This window comes from Leptonychotes weddellii, chromosome 6 (assembly GCF_054177405.1).
Source record: "Leptonychotes weddellii isolate Sample4059 chromosome 6, ASM5417740v2, whole genome shotgun sequence".
Classification (NCBI taxonomy): domain Eukaryota; kingdom Metazoa; phylum Chordata; class Mammalia; order Carnivora; family Phocidae; genus Leptonychotes; species Leptonychotes weddellii.
The window spans coordinates 128,156,275-128,172,341 of NC_138374.1; the positions used below are offsets into that span (position 1 = coordinate 128,156,275).

The 16,067-nt window shown below is 40.4% G+C and overlaps 1 pseudogene; it reads right to left on the bottom strand.

The window, feature by feature from the left end:
- Positions 1-8,356: 8,356 nt before the first annotated feature.
- LOC145722417 (U4 spliceosomal RNA) lies at positions 8,357-8,421 on the bottom strand (annotated as a pseudogene).
- Positions 8,422-16,067: the final 7,646 nt, after the last annotated feature.

Genomic DNA, 16,067 nt, shown 5'->3' on the forward strand with positions numbered 1-16,067 from the left:
TGTGCATCCCTTGGAGATCTTAGCCTTAAGCTGGGTGCAGAGACTGGATGGAGCCTCAGGCTTTGGGTTGTCCCCCTATGGATTGCCTATGTGAGAGAGTATGGGAGTCTATGGCAGAGACTGAATAATTGTTCATCCAAACCCTTTTCTCCTGGGCATTACATTTCCATTACATGATTTTTTTTATTCTCCCTTATGGCTGGGGAAGCCATATCACCTAGTTTGTCCAGTAGATTATGGATGGATGTCATGTACGCCATTCCAGTCTTGGCCCATAGAAACCTTCTGTACAATCCTCCCTAACCCCTCCTTTCCCTCATTTGCCAGCATGGCTTAGAGGATCCTGCAGAGAACTCTGAGGGGACAATGGAGCCTGAGGGAAGTAGTCTGGACCTGAATATCTGTGGGAGGTAGAACCCCCTTCCCTTCCAACCTGTACTGGACTAAGACATAAATGAGAAATAAACCTATATTGTGTTAAGCCACTGAGATTCGCAGGGTGCCTTTTATAGCTGTTTGCCTACCCTCGCTGTTAGAAAAAGAGCAATTAGGTAATCTGCCCAAGGTCATACAGCTACCAAGAGCTAGAGCAGAAATACAATTGAGGAATAAGCTCCAAGCTTAGATCTGTAGAAGAACATGATCAGAATCACTAGGGAACTTTCTCAGAACATAGATTCTTCATCTCTACTCCAAAAATGCTTCGTCTGTAGTTTCTTGGGGGGGAAGAGAGTAGAGGGGCTTTGAATCTATTTTTAACAATCTCCCTGGGCAATGTTGCCTAACCAATGTGAAGAAGCACCAAATGCCAACAGTTACTCTAAGACATACAAGCTGAATTCCTATAAAGAGAGGTCAAATGAGTAGGATGGCCATCCAATTTATTGCCCAATGAGAGACACTTCCAAGAGTGAAAAGGGAAGCTATTAATAATTACACTGAGAAACCAGGCATAAAACAAGACTTTCCCAGGCAAAGTGGCACATAAGAGCCCTTACGTATGAGAGCAAAAGATGGGACAGCGGTGTTCTCCACTAATAAAAATGCTATTTCCCATTAAGAGAATTTTCAGTTTTTCTAGAGAGTACTATCTGCCACCTGCATAGGACAAATGTGGCCTTTAAACTAGGAGCAAAGCTGAATTCAGGAGGGAAGTCCTGAGGGGCAGCCCCAGGTACTTGGAGTAACAATACTAGAGTGTCTTAATGAGTTGGAAAGGTGGACCAGGGTATCCACAGCTGTTCACGTAGACCCAGGAACCACCAACATCTTAGAGACCAAATACAAGCCGTTGGAAATGGTGAGAACAATCCTGATAGAAATCTCTAAGAACAGGGCAAAGTTCAGAGCCAGGATTCAGACCAGGATTTTGTGCTTCTCCTTCTGAAGGATCTAGGATGCAGTAACATCTACACCGTACAAACAGTATTCAAGTGTGAGAGGAAATAGAGTTCGATTCATATTCACTCTTGGGACCACATAAAAATAATTTTGGTGTTCTCAAATAATTTGTCACCATTCTGCCTCTTACTAGCTGCACATTCTAGAACCACCCTAATCTCTCTGAGTCTCAGTCTCTCATCAGTCTCATGGGGGTAATTATACCTCTCTCTGCCTGCTTCATAAAGGGTGGTTGGGTGGATCAAGCAACATAATAGGTAAATAGTAGTGTCTCATAAACAGTAAAGTTTATTGAAATGAAAATAATATTAATAAGAAAGCATAAGGTACATTATCAGGTAATTAGTTTCTCAGAATATATGAACATTTTCTTTGTGAACCGAGTTGATCCTTGAAAGAAGCAAGCTAATGTGCTTTTATGTAAATCAGTTACATGTGTGTGTGTCCCTGATGGCTCATGTATCAGTCTCCTGGGACTGCTTGGTAAGAATGCAGATTCATCCCAGGTTTACTGAATCTCTGGGGATAGGACTCAAAAGACTATTGCTTAAGAGGCTTCCCAGATGATTCTTATGCACCATTTTTGAGATGAACTGCTTTAAGCAATGGGACTCTAGGACTTGGTTTTCCCTGGCTTGGAGGATGGCTGGTCATCAGATCTTGTCATTGGACCCAAAAGAAGGAACTGGTCAATCTATTAACTTATTAAAACCCCTCTGAAGCTGACAGAGCGCTCCAACAGGAGAAATAGGTCACTGCTGTGTGTGGTGTGATGTGATTAATTATCTTCTCTGAACTACCTAATGAAGCCCAGTTGTAGATCATGGCACCTGATTGGCCAGTTACAAAGGAAAAGGAGGGAGGAAAGTTTCTTGCCTCCAATCTACAAAGAGCAACCTAAACCAATCACTTGGACTTTCCACTCATTTCTCCAGGTCTCGCTAGAGCTTATGGAGAGATCAGTAAATTTCAGGTCCAGAAAAGGAGTGTTCCTTAGATAAGGTCTGATTAGAGGCAAGGAACAGCATTAAAAATACTTCTCAAATTTCTCTCTGTTAGATGTCAGGAAGCTTTCATTCATTTTGGACTGTTGTTTATTTCATTCATTCAACCAGTACTTATTTCTCACTTGTTATGTCCTATGGATTCTACTAGACAGTGAGGAAAAATTAGTGAATAAGGCCGACACAGCCTTCAGGATAAGCCAGCTACGGATCCTCCTTGTAGACTTGCTTTCCTATTCAGCCTAATCTTGGATGTTCCTGTGACGGTTAATTTTATGCATCAATGTAGCTGGGCCACGGAGTGCCCGGAAGTTTGGTCAAGCATTATTTTGGGTGTTTTTGTGAGGGTGTTTTGGATGATATTAACATTTAAATTGGTGGAATTTGAGTACATCAGATTGCCTTCTATAATATGGGTGGGTGTCATCCCGTCAGCCCAAGGCCTGGCTACTGCAAAAAAGCCAGCCTCCCCCAAACAAGAAAGAATTCTTCAGAAGACAACCTTCAAACTTCATCCGCATTATCAGATCTTCCTGGTTCAAAAGCACCCAGCTTCAGACTGGAACGAGACCATCAGCTCTCCCGGGTCTCCTGCCTGCCAGCCCACACTGCGAATTTAGGATTTGCTAGCTTCCATCATCTTGTGAGTCATTTCCTTATGATAAATCTCTTTTTATGTCTTTACACACATTCTATTGTTTCTGTTTCTCTGGATAGCCCTGACAATGACAGTTTCCTAACTCAGTCACCAAATCCTGTGTGCATCCAAAGGTTTCCCTCCACATTTCCTAAGCAGTTATATGCTTAACTGGAAGGATAGATGCAGAGAGGCAGGAGTAGGAGACAGGATCAAGGAATTGGGGCTTAAGAGAGAGCTGTGGAGAGGGGAAAGAAATGCAGCTTCCCTTCTTCCTTTGGGAGCCTGTAATACAAGCGCACAGAACATTACAGTATTATGCGCGCGTGGGATGGGGGGACAGTGAGCCTAATTCTGTAATAGGGTGGAATAACCCTAGAAGGCCCTAGCTCCACCTGATTCTTGCTACTCACCAACCACCTCTGGAAGCACAAATGATCCCTAATGACCTGTCTCCAATTCCATGGAATAGTGAGAGAGGGTGATAGAGGGAAAAGTTGCCCTCTTCCTCCATGTACGCCTTCAAACATTTACTGGAAAGCCCAGGGACTGTGGCAGTGGTTAGAACCCAAACTGGACAGTGATGCGTGCTTTGTCCTTGATCTGCCTAAAACATATTTGAAGAGAGACCAAAGTTCTCTGCATACTAGAAGGAGTGAACAGTTCCAAAGCAACATGTAACTAATGGATGAGAACAAACCATCAAGTTTATCGGTTTGGGTCACCCGCTGGTCCTCAATCTGCCGCTTCCAAGCTGAGTGACCTTGAGTCAAAGTTGTTATTAGGATTCAGTGAGAATCTTTGTAGGGCCCTCGGCACAGTGGTTGGTGGGCAGGCGGCCTCTAACTGCTCATTATGTGGCTCTCCTTCATGAAGATTGAAACAATGGGAAGTTGCTCAGAGGAGGTGGAATCCGGGCTCTACTTGGATGTTTATTGTCTTTAAAGATCTGACGTGGGTTTGATTTTTGTCTTCAAATGTTTTAGAGTTAGGGAAAAGGAATTCCCTGTAGAAAGTAGCAAGGAGGGGTGCCTGGGTGGCTTAGACGGTTAAGCGTCTGCCTTCAGCTCAGGTCATGATCTCAGGGTCCTGGGATCGAGTCCTGCATTGGGCTTCCTGCTCCGTGGGGAGCCCGCTTCTCCCTCTCCCTCTCTCATAAATAAATAAATAAAATCTTTTTAAAAAGAAAACACATAATTGAATAATTATGGCTGTGTTCTTAAAAAAACTTTATTAAAAAAAGAAAGTAGCAAGGAATGACCATCTTTCTGTCTCTGGGAAGTGGTCTGGTTTTGAGTGGCAAGAGAAGCTTGTGGTAGACAGGAAGCACAGATCCCTGAGCTTTGAGATCTTAAATAATTTATTGCCTTATTTTCGCTCATAAAAATTGTCGTTTTTTTGCACTCAAACCACTTTTTGCCAAGAGAGTGTGGATTGGAGTTTTCAAGTGTAGGCCTGTGGTTTTCAAACTGAAAAATTTATTGGAATCACCTGGAGAGCGTGTTAAAACCCAGATTTTGGACTTTTCCTCGGCGAGCTTCTCATTCAGCAGGTCTGGGGCAAGAGCCCGGCATTTGTATTTCGAACAAGGAGATGCTGATGATGCTGGGCCAGGGACCACATTTTGAGAACCAGGGTGATGAACAAAGAGACAACAGACAAGTGAGGGAATTGCTGGTCAGGAAAAGAAAAGGCTCATTAGCATGCTCGCATTGTCTCCTCAGAACTCCTATGGCAATTATTGTCTGCACAATACATCTGGCAATTAATCATGTCTCGCCTTTTGACACCCCTTCTCTTTGCCTGAATGCTATTTACATATTTTTGTTGGGTTTATGCAGAAGAACCAGGCAAGGGGGAGAAAGGCCAACGATGGGACAACTGGTGGGAGAAAGAGGAGGGGGCTCCAGGCCCAAAGGGAAGCAGAAAAAGGATAATGAAGCAGAGGATCTGCCTGTGGGAATGTAGAGTTAGAAGCTGGCCTCAGGCTAAATCTTAAGATGCAGGAGGGGAGAAAGCAAGGAGAAGGAGAATTCACGTGGCACCCGGAGGGCACAGTGTGGGAAAGGCAGGAGGTCCCAGAAGAGCTTTAAGGTAACCTCACAGGTAAGTCACCAAGTGAGATAAAGAGGAGAGCATATAATATACCCTTAAAAAGGAACCCAAACATCACTGGGCATTTTCTTGTATTCTCTGCCGAATGAAAGAACCTATGGTACTGAGGAAGGTGTGTGTGTGCTGATGTGTGTTTTGTGAAGACAAAGCAGGTGGAGCGGCAATGTCAAGTACTAGGAGGTCACCATCACGGACCCAAGTACTTTGAGTGGACAAGTTCCAGGAAAAGAATCACGGTCAAATGCTTGGGAAAACAGCCATTGTGAAAGACCTCAAACCAAGAGGAATGGAGTTACAGTCTGAATCCAAAGAAGAGCCAGGTTGTGGGTTGATCTAAAAGACAGCTGGGTTCTTGAGATGGGTGGTATCAGTGTTTTCTTTTAGATTGCTCTACCCTTCCCTTTTGTGGGCTGTTTGCAAAGTGTAGCCGTTCTCCACTGTGTCTGACAGGTGAGTTAATGTGGAGTGCCGCAGGTCTTAGGCAGTTCATGGGAAGCATCAACAGCCAGAACTGTCCTAGAGAAGGGGGCAAGGCCCTCAGAGAAGCCATCACTTTTATTGGACCAGAACTACTCTTTTATATCCAAATATATATATATATATATATATATATACACAAAAGAGCTTTTGGTGAAAAATAATGGTCTCTCCACCCACAACCCTACTTTCCAGAAATGATACATCCAAACATCTAAATGATGTGTTTATAATCCTTTTTCTTGATTTATCTACATATTATATCTATTGACTCCTCAATATGGAGTTGAATATTGAACTCACTAACATTATTCTATTTTCTCCCCTTGTCTTCCTATCAATGTCGATTATTTTATTATTTTTATTCTTTTATTGGTTACTTTCAAATGTGACTCTGTAATCTAAAATTTCTATTTCTTATGTCAGTTTGATTCTCCATTTCATAAAATGAAGCTATTTTCTTCATGTTTCCTGTTATTTTGTTCTCTCTCCATTTCATCCCCCATGCTGGTCACAACTTTCTACTTTCACATTGTGTCAAGTTTGTTAATATTTATTTTTACTGCTTTTACAACAGCCAAGTCTTTTGTGCTGAGTCCGTAGTTGACTCTAAAAGTTAAAAATAATTTCTCTTGTGCCCTTGCTTTAAAATTTTTTTAATTAATTAATTTTAAAAAAAGAAAAAGAAATAAAGTGAAAAATCAATACATGCTTTACATTATGTTGATTGCTCTGTTTTATGCTGAAGGCTGGGATTACATTCTTTTGGGGAGCCCAGTGGAAAGATCTGTGGGCTAATTAAAATAAATTCTCCCTAGCTTCAAGGTCAAATGGGTATTCTTTTTTATATTGTACCAGTCGCTTAAAATCTCAAGATATTTTTGTTTGCTTAATATTTCATCTATGTCTTTTTTGGATAGCTTTCTGTTTTTCCTGGAGTTGTTAATTTTTGGTTCCTTTTCTCATAATTTATCATCTCTTCAAGTTTGTCTTGGTATTTAACTCATTTTCTCTACTCTATAGTATCTTTTCAGGGACCTTCCTCCTCCCCGCCCCCCACCCCCAAGTCTTTGGTCCATCTTAAGCGAGCTTCACAGCTGACATCTAAGAATTCTCCTCTCTGTTTTCCTGAGTTGGAGCATCTGGATGTCCTCTCCTTCTTGGTTTACCTCCTATTTGTTGTGTATATCATCGAGTAATTTCCTAAGAAGGGATGAACTTTTTATCTTTGAAAATACTTTATTCTGCCGTCACACTCACTTTATAATACGCTGTGTATACAACTTTATGTTAAAAACCATTTTGAAGACAAATATTTGAACATCCAATGATACTGGGGAAACTTGATGGCCAAGGAGTTCTTATTGTGTTTTAAATGACTTGTTTTATTTTCTCTGAGAGCTTTAATATCTCTTTTGTCTTTGGTATCCTAAAATTTCATATCAGTGGGTTGAGGTAGGAGGATTTTTGTTCTCCTTAGCTGAGCTGGCATTCAATGGGCCTTTCCCTCTAAAGAATCAAGTCTTTAATTTTAGAAATTTTCAACTTATTTCTCCTTTAAAGATGTCCTTTCCTTCATTTTTTCTGTCCATTTTTCCCTAAAATTCTTATTAGTCTGTCATCCAGTCAGATCTTTTAGATCATCCTTTAGCTATTTGTTCTGAGAGATTTCTTGATTTTATTTGCAGTTCTTATATTGACAAAAAAATTTCATATTCACTCTTTTTCATATCGTTCAATTACTTTGTAGATATTATATAATATCTTTTCAAATTTCTCTGACTATATTAAGTAGAAGATTTTAGTTGTTGTTAGCTCTTTTCTGTTCTGTGAATTATCTGTGCTATCTCCAGGGTCTGTTTTTGTATGTGTTTATTTTGGCTATCTGCATCCATGTTGCTTTCTCATATCATACACGAGATAAAACTGATGTTCTCATTCCTTTCTATTTAAGAAAGAAGGGCCAGGGCTGATTAGCGGGTGCATGGTTCCTATGATGTTATAGGGATTGTAGTTTGGAGTTCTGGGTAGGGTAGAGCAGGGTGTAAGTACTGGAAGCCTTTGCCTTTTTAAAATAAATAGGATTGAACTAAGCTTTCATGCTGCAACTCCGCACCACCCCCTGCCCTCGGCCATCCCAGATGCCAATTCCCACTCCAGAAACTTCTGCTGAACTTTTCTTTGTGATGTGGTGTTATGCCTAGTTAAAAATACTGGCTATTTATGCCCTTGATTATAATTTTACTCCTCTCTCTGCCCTCTAGAGACAGGCTGACCCTGTGGCCACATGCTCCTCAGGGGTCTACCAGCAAGATGGGCCCCCACCTCTCCAAAATCCTCTCGCAGTATATTCTCAGTGGTGTTTTTCTCCCTTTTTGTCTGTCATCTGTTTTCCATCTTCTAGGAATTAGTTGAAATTTGTCTTTTGTCCACCCCTTCATAGCTTTACCTGTTATGAGTTTATTCCTTTTTGTACTTCCAGGATTTTATTTCAGTGAGTTTGGGGGAAGTAAATATGTGTAGCTAGTCTGCCATCATGAACTGGAATGCAGGATGATGGTTTCAGAGATTTAGGTACCTCTTGATAGAGGAATTATGATTCTCGGTGGCCAGATGATCCTAGGGAATTTTTAGGGGTTTGAATAGCATTAATTCATTCAATAAATAATTATTGGCCATTTCCTGTATGTTAGGCATGATGCTAAGCACTGGATCCAGAGCATTGATTAGCAATAATCGCGCCTCGGATAAACCTCATTGGCTACGATACTGCCACTGCGCAAAGCTTGGATCCAGAGCATTGAATGAGATGTGGTTCCTGCCCCAAGGAGCTTACATTCTGATAAGGGAGACCTACATGTACAGAGTATGACACAGGGGACAAGTGCTATAACAAGGTATGTGCAGGTGCTGAGGATGGCCTTGTAGCAGGGGGACCTACTGAGTTTTGGGAGGAGTCACAACAGGTTTCTCAGAGAAGTTATTCTTTTCAGAGGGTCCAGCCTTCTAAGAATTATGTATCCTTTAGTCCATAGAGCTCTCCAAGGAAAAGTTAGCCTATTACCTCCCCTGCTCTGCCTTCCCACAGGAGCTGCCCTCATTCTGGAGGCACAGAATCACACCACGCCTGCGCCCGTCATACACAGGCACGTGAAACTTACAACCAAACCATTTTACTCTTTGAATCAAAGTACAGACTACGAAGTACAAGGTGTGGGAAGAATTTAAAATGAGAAACAGCAGTCTGCTGCACACCCTTCCTTGCTGCCCCCCTCCCTAGAGGCTTTGATTCTCTCATGTGCCTCTTCTGGTATTTACTTCCATATTTCTAAGCAATGGGCTTTTACTGCTCTTCCTTGATGATCAGTGTTAGACACTGTATACTCATTTCCTTTTATGGCAGGTGAGGATGAGGACCTGTTGCAAAACCACTTCCACTTTCACCTTCCCCACTCCCCATCCTTTAAAAAAGGCGATATCACCGTTTTTTATTAAATCAGTTACATCAATTACATGTTATTATGACTACGCGGGATTTTACTGGTAGTCACATTGTGTACTATAATTATATAATTACATTTGCTTTTTGGCTTCCTGATTTTAAATTTTAGATTTAAATTTAGATTTAAATTTAGATTTAAAAAGATTTAAATAAATCTTTCGATTCATTTCCTTAATTTCCCAGATGTCTGGCTTGATTTTCCCACCTATTTCTTGAGGTCTGGAGGAGGAGGTGTATATCAGTGGTTAAGAGAATAGGTCCTGGAGTTACATTTGCTCAATAAACATCATCATTTTTCTTATTTCTTATAGGCCTATGATAATGTTTTACAAATGGTCAAATACATTAAAGAATCTAGAAATAATGTGTTTTTCCTGGAGACTCTATCCTAGAGCCTTTTGACATCCTGTTCCAATCTGCCTTCTTTTCTAGTATTCTTCAGAAAATTCCCTTCATCTTCAACTTCCTTCCTTCTGCTTTCCCATGATGGAGTTTCTATTCCATGGTTTCTAGTCTCTCTGCTCCCCAGCGTCCTCTCTTGTCTTTCTGGAGCATCCCGAAGCTGCCCAAGAGAGGATTTGTGGGAGATAAATTTTTTAAATATTTGTCTGACTCAGTGTCTTTATTGTATATTCATTTTTAAATGATAGTTTGATTTGACTGATAGGATATTATTTAGACAGCCATTTGCTTTTAGAAATTTGAAGGCATTTTTCCGTTTTCTTTTTTTTTTAATTTATTGTGGTAAAATATACAAAACATGAGATTTTACCATTTTAACCATTTTAAGTGTACAATTCAGTGGCAATAAGTACATTCACGTTACTGTGCAAACATCCCCACCATCTATTTCCAGAACACTTTTCATCATCCCAAACAGAAACTCTCTACCTGTAATACAATAACTTCCCATTCCCCCTCACCCCTCAGCTCCTGGGACCACTATTCCCTTTTCTGTTCCTCTGAATTTGTCTATTCTAGATACTTTATACAAGTAGAATCATACAATATTTGTCCTTTTGTGTCTGGCTATATCATTTGGCATGATGTTTCCTGATTCATCCATGTAGTAGCATGTGTCCCAATTTCATTCCTTGTTAAGACTGAATAGTATTCCATTGTATCTATATTTATGCATTTATCTGTCAATGGACATTTGAGTTGCCTCCACCTTTTAGCTACTATGAATAATGCTGCTATGAACATTGGGGTACAAATACCTGTTTGAGTCCCAGTTTTTAATTCTTTTTTTTTTAAGATTTTATTTGAGAGAGAGCAAGAGCACAAGCAGAGGGGAGGGCCAGAAGCAGAGGAAGAAGCAGACTTCCTGCTGAGCAGGGAGCCCGATGCGGGGCTCCATCCCAGGACCCTGGTTTCATGACCTGAGCTGAAGGCGGTTGCCCAACTGACTGACCCACCCAGGCACCCTGCCACTTTTTAATTCTTTGGGGAATATACCAAGAACTGAAATTGTTAATTCATGTTAATTTTATGTGAAATTCTTTGAGGGGCACCAAACTGTTTTCCACGGTGGCTATTCCATTTTATATTCCCACCAGTAATGCATGAAGATTCCAATTTTCCATATCCTCACAAACATTTGTTATTTTCCATTTAAAAAAATACATATATCAAACCCCAAATGAGATACTACTTTAGACCCATTAATGGCTGAACATTATTAATATATTAGTATAAACATATTACTTATGCTAATATAAAATATATCTCACTGTGGTTTTGATACACATTTCCCCAATGACAACTCAGGTGGAATATTTCTTCATGTGCTTATTGTTCATCTGCATATATTCTTTTTTTTTTTAATTTTATTATGTTATGTTAGTCACCATACAATACATCATTGGTTTTTGATGTGGTGATCCACGATCCATTGTTTTCATATAACACCCAGTGCTCCACATCTGCATATATTCTTTGGAGAAATGTGTATTCCAGCCCATTGCCTATTTTTTTAGTTAGGTTGTTTTTTGTTGAGTTGTAGGAGTTCTTTATATATTCTAGATATTAATCTCTCATCAGATAGACAATTTGCAAATATTTTCTCCCTTTCTCTTGGTTGTCTTCTCACTCTTGATAGTATTATTTGCACAAAAGTTTTTAATTTTAATGACGTCTAATTTTTAAAAAAGATTTATTTATTTTAGAGAGCAAGTACAAGCAGGAGGGAGGAGCAGAGGGAGAGGGAGCCAAGCAGACTCCCCACCGAGCAGGGGGCCTGACGCAGGGCTGATCCCAGGACCCAGAGATCATGACCTGAGCTGAAACCAAGAGCCAGATGTTCAACCAGCTGAGCCACCCAGGTGCCACTAATGACTAATTTATCTATTTTTGTTATTGTTGCTTATGATCTTGGTTCTATGCTTATTAAATCATTGCCAAATCTTTTGCAATAAAGATTGTCCCCTGTGTTTCCCTCTAAAAATTTTTAAATTTTAGCTCTTACATTTAGTTCTTTGGTTCATTTTGCATTTACTTTTGTATATGGTGTAAAGTAAGAGTCTGTCTTCATTCTTTTGCATGTAGATACCCAGTTTTCTCAGCACCATTTGTTGAAAAGACTTCCATTTCCTCCATTGAATGGTCTTGTCAAAAATCCTTGTCAAAAATCAATGAACCAGGGTGCCTGGGTGGTTCAGTCATTAAGCGTCTGCCTTCAGCTCAGGTCATGATCCCAGGGCCCTGGGATCGAGTCCCGCATCGGGCTCCCTGCTAAGCGTGGACCTTGCTTATTCCTGTCTCTGCTGCTCCCCCTGCTTGTTCTCTCTCTCTCTCGCAAAAATAAATAAACTCTTAAAAAAAAAAAAATCAATGAACCATATATGCCCCCACTGTCTTTTTTAATTACCAGTGTTACCATTGAGAAACTTCGTGCCGTCCTGATTCCTGGTTCTTTGGAAGTGACCAATCTTTTAATTTTGTGGAGATTCTAATCTTAGTATTGGGAAATTTCATGATAATGTATCTTTATTGTGTGTTTTTTTTTAATTCATTTTTATAGGTACTTGGTGGGGTCTATTTCAGGAAATTTTTCTTGAAGCTTTTGCTTTGATAAGTTCCTCCCTTCCATTTTATCCATTTTCTCTCTGTGACTTCTGGTGCTAGGTTTCTTTTCTCTACAATTTTTTATCTTTTTTTCTCATGTACTTTATGGGGGACTGATTTATATCATACAACTCTTCCGCTGGATTTTTTAAAAATTAGACTTGTGTTTTACTTTTAAAGAATTTTTAGTAATTTTCTGATTGTTTCTTAATACTGTATTCTTGTTTTAGGGAAGTAATATCTTCTTTTAGCTTTTATTTTATATTTTTATTTATTTTTATTTTTTATTTTTTTTAAGATTTTATTTATTTGAGAGAGAGAAAGCACATGAGAGGGGGGAGGGTCAGAGGGAGAAGCAGGCTCCCTGCTGAGCAGGGAGCCCGATGTGGGACTCGATCCCGGAACTCCAGGATCATGACCTGAGCCGAAGGCAGTCGCTTAACCAACTGAGCCACCCAGGCGCCCCTATTTTATATTTTTAAAGATTTATTTGAGTGAGAGAGAGATAGCATCTGCGAGCAGGGGGAAGGGCAGAGAGGGAAAGGGCAAGAAATCCTCAAGCACACACTTCACTGAACAGGGAGCCCGCCATGAGGCTTCATCCCAGGACCCTGAGATCATGACCTGATGATGAAATCAAGAGTCAGATACTTAACCAACTCAGCCACCCAGGCACCCTACTCTTTTAGCTTTTAAATAGTATTGGATATTTTCTTCTGTTCCTTCAGAGTTTATACATGTCTCTTCTATCTGTTTATTTTGGGTTCTCTCTTGTTGGAGATTTTCAAATGTGTGGTGATCTTTGCTACTTACAAGTAGGGCCCTAAAATATTGATTGAAAACTCTATGGTGGGAGCAAGGATTGTTTTTTCATGGCTTCATTTTAGCATGATCAAATGGAGCTGGCTTTTTTGTTGTAAGAAAGCCAGTCATGATATGGTCTTTTAATTGTTTTCCCTCCTCATCTAGACCACAAGCTCCTGGAGTGTAGAGATCTTGTTTTATAAATCTTTTTATTCCCTTCAATGCCTATCATTATGTTTCAGGAACTGATTAATATTTTCTTGATTTCATGATGGTGCAATAACAGAAAAAGAAGGGGAAACTTCAGTCCATCAAACAATATTTTTATTCAAACAAGAAGTGTCGCAGTCTTCTCCCTCTCTCAGACCCCAAATTGATTGGTCATTTTTCAGGTCTAGACCTAGTCCAAAATATATATATTTACACTAAAGATCCACATCTATATTTCTGAGTTTTACCTTCAGGATGGTGGGTAGAAGTGGACAGGAACGACGGCCTGAGCAACAGTCAGTGACTAAATTCACACAGGGGCATAAAAAGCTATTCTTGGTCCAGGAAATTCTGAGAATTCATGGGAGGTGTCAGAGGAGGGAGTGAGATGGGTGAGGAGAGCCAGGGGGAGTTGGTCAGAAAACGAAGTGGAGCTGTGAGTCTGTGAGGCCGAACAGCTTGGCATCAGGCACACAGTTCTGGAAGTAGATACTGAGAAAAGCAGAAATAAGTGTTGGCTCTCAGAAAATGGGGAGGGGAGGGGGTAGAAAGGGGTCTCTGGTTAAATAACTAGAGTGGTTCTGTGGAAGACCATTTTCACTGGTATTATCCTTTGTTCTAATTGTGTTCTGTGGATCACCATTCTCATGAGATGGTCTTGAGCAAAATATAGACTGTAGAAAAAATGGTTCTAAGGTCAGATGTCATCTCTCTTGGAGATTTTTGTTTTGTCCTTCTTTCTAGCAACTGAGATCGTATTCTAACTAATACAGTGGTATCCTGGGACTTGGCTCCTGATACCATTAAAGAAGCACTCAAGAGGAAAATAGCCAAAACTGGCCTCCAAGTATGCAAACAGCAGAGCAATAATTATTGATGTGCTGCTTGGTACATCCTGTAGGTTCTGCAAGGCAGGGGAAAGGGGCGTTAGCCAAAAGATGATTCCAGGTTCACTGAGATGATAGTCCAGCCCTGCAGAGTTTCTCTCCCCTTGACAAACAGTAAACATCTCAAAAGAGGAGGCTTTCAATACAAAATTGGGGCATGACATTAATTTCTAAACCATGTCTCTCAGACAGGTCCTCTCATTTAACAGTATCCTGCTTCTCCCCTCATCCTGCTGTCAACCCCTACTGTTTGTTTTCCTCTTTCTCTGCTTGTGTTTGCAGCTCACACTGAGATCCATTTCTAGATCTATGACCTTAGCTCCCCTCTAAAGTGATTTGGCCAATTCATCTTAGTTCCTCCTCCTGCCCCAGTTCTGCCTCTAGAAAGGTAACTTTGCTGATGTGTAGAAGTTGACACTTTTTTCCCTGAGGGCATATACTTTGGTTCCTGTCAAGGAAAAAATATATTAATGGAAGAGCATCAAACCCTTCATGAGTGAAGAAAAAAAATACCTGCTTAAAACTCCTGTATAATAAAACAGACTTTAAAAGAATGATTATTTGGATTAAAAAGAAAAGTTTTTGGAGATTAGGTATAGTATTCAGCACAAACTAGAAAATGGAATAATATGCTTTTATGCCTTAAAAAAAAACCTGATGGATCATTTGTTCTGTAAATATTTGTTAGCCAAGTAGCTCTCATCTGTTGAACACATTGCTAATGTGGCAACAGCTACAAAGTTAGATGAAATATAATTCCTGCTCTTCAAAAGCATAGAACCGAGTCAAGGAGAAAGGCACAAAACTAAAATACTATACAATGGGATACTATAATATCAGTGAGTTCATGACCCGAATTTCCTAAACGGTGTCCATTTAAAATGCTCTGCTGCCCATATTTCTGGTCACAATATATACACTAATTTCTAGTTTGGAAAGATGGTCATTTTGGCTCTAAGATTATGTACAAAGCACTTTGTGAACTCCAAGAAGGAAATAGTTCATTTGGCAGAGAGAATCAAGCAAGGCTTCAAGGACCACATTACTTTGAGTCTGGTCTGGAAGGGTAAAGAACTTGACAAGCAGGTGGGGAAGAAGTTGTGCATGGCAGGGAGAGGGAAATGTAAGAGTAAAGATTCTTGGAAGAGCTTCCAAGAATTAATTGCTTTCCATGAATAGTTTCCTTGCTGTCCATTCCATAGGCGATCCACATACTTAATTTATTGGAGCCTCACAATGTCCCTATGAGCTGTTTTGACATATTATGATCCCCAAACCTTAGATACCCCATGTAAAGGAGTCCCTGGGACCACGGAATTTCCAGAACCTTAGAATTTACTCCAGCTTCTCTCTCCTACCTATGATATTTTCAACCTGAGTAACTCCAGTTTCCATGTTTGGCTTCTGTCTCTCTGCCCTTCTTGTGGACGGACATTTTGGTTGGACTTAGATTCTGGTTTTACTTCTGGTGCTGTCTTTGGCACTCCCTTGGCCCTCCGCTCTGTAGCTGCCAAGTCAAACCTTCTTCATGCAGCTTCCATCTCTGTAAGTGGTTTACTATGGGTAGACAGGAAAGAAAAGGAGAAATGGACAGATAGGCAGGGTTTGATTCTGTGTGTATGACCTCATATGCCTTGCTGTAGACTTTGGGTTTTATTTTAGAGGCAATGAATAAACATTGGAAAAGTGACCTAGTAAGATTGCTTAATGACCATGGAGTTAGAATGAGTGGTAACAGTTGCATGGTCAGAGGGGATTAGTAGCCTCAGGCTCTGCTCTACCGTGGAGGCACACACCTCAGGTGAGCAGATCCTTGCACTAGCCTGAAGCACCTGCTCCGTGCTTGGGCGGGAGCTGCTAATTCCTGACTCTAGGTTTCCAATCACCTTTCTCTTATCCTGTCTTGTTGTAAACATGGTATGAAGCAATTGATTAATTGTCTTATTTCAGTCTTCCCTTCCTGA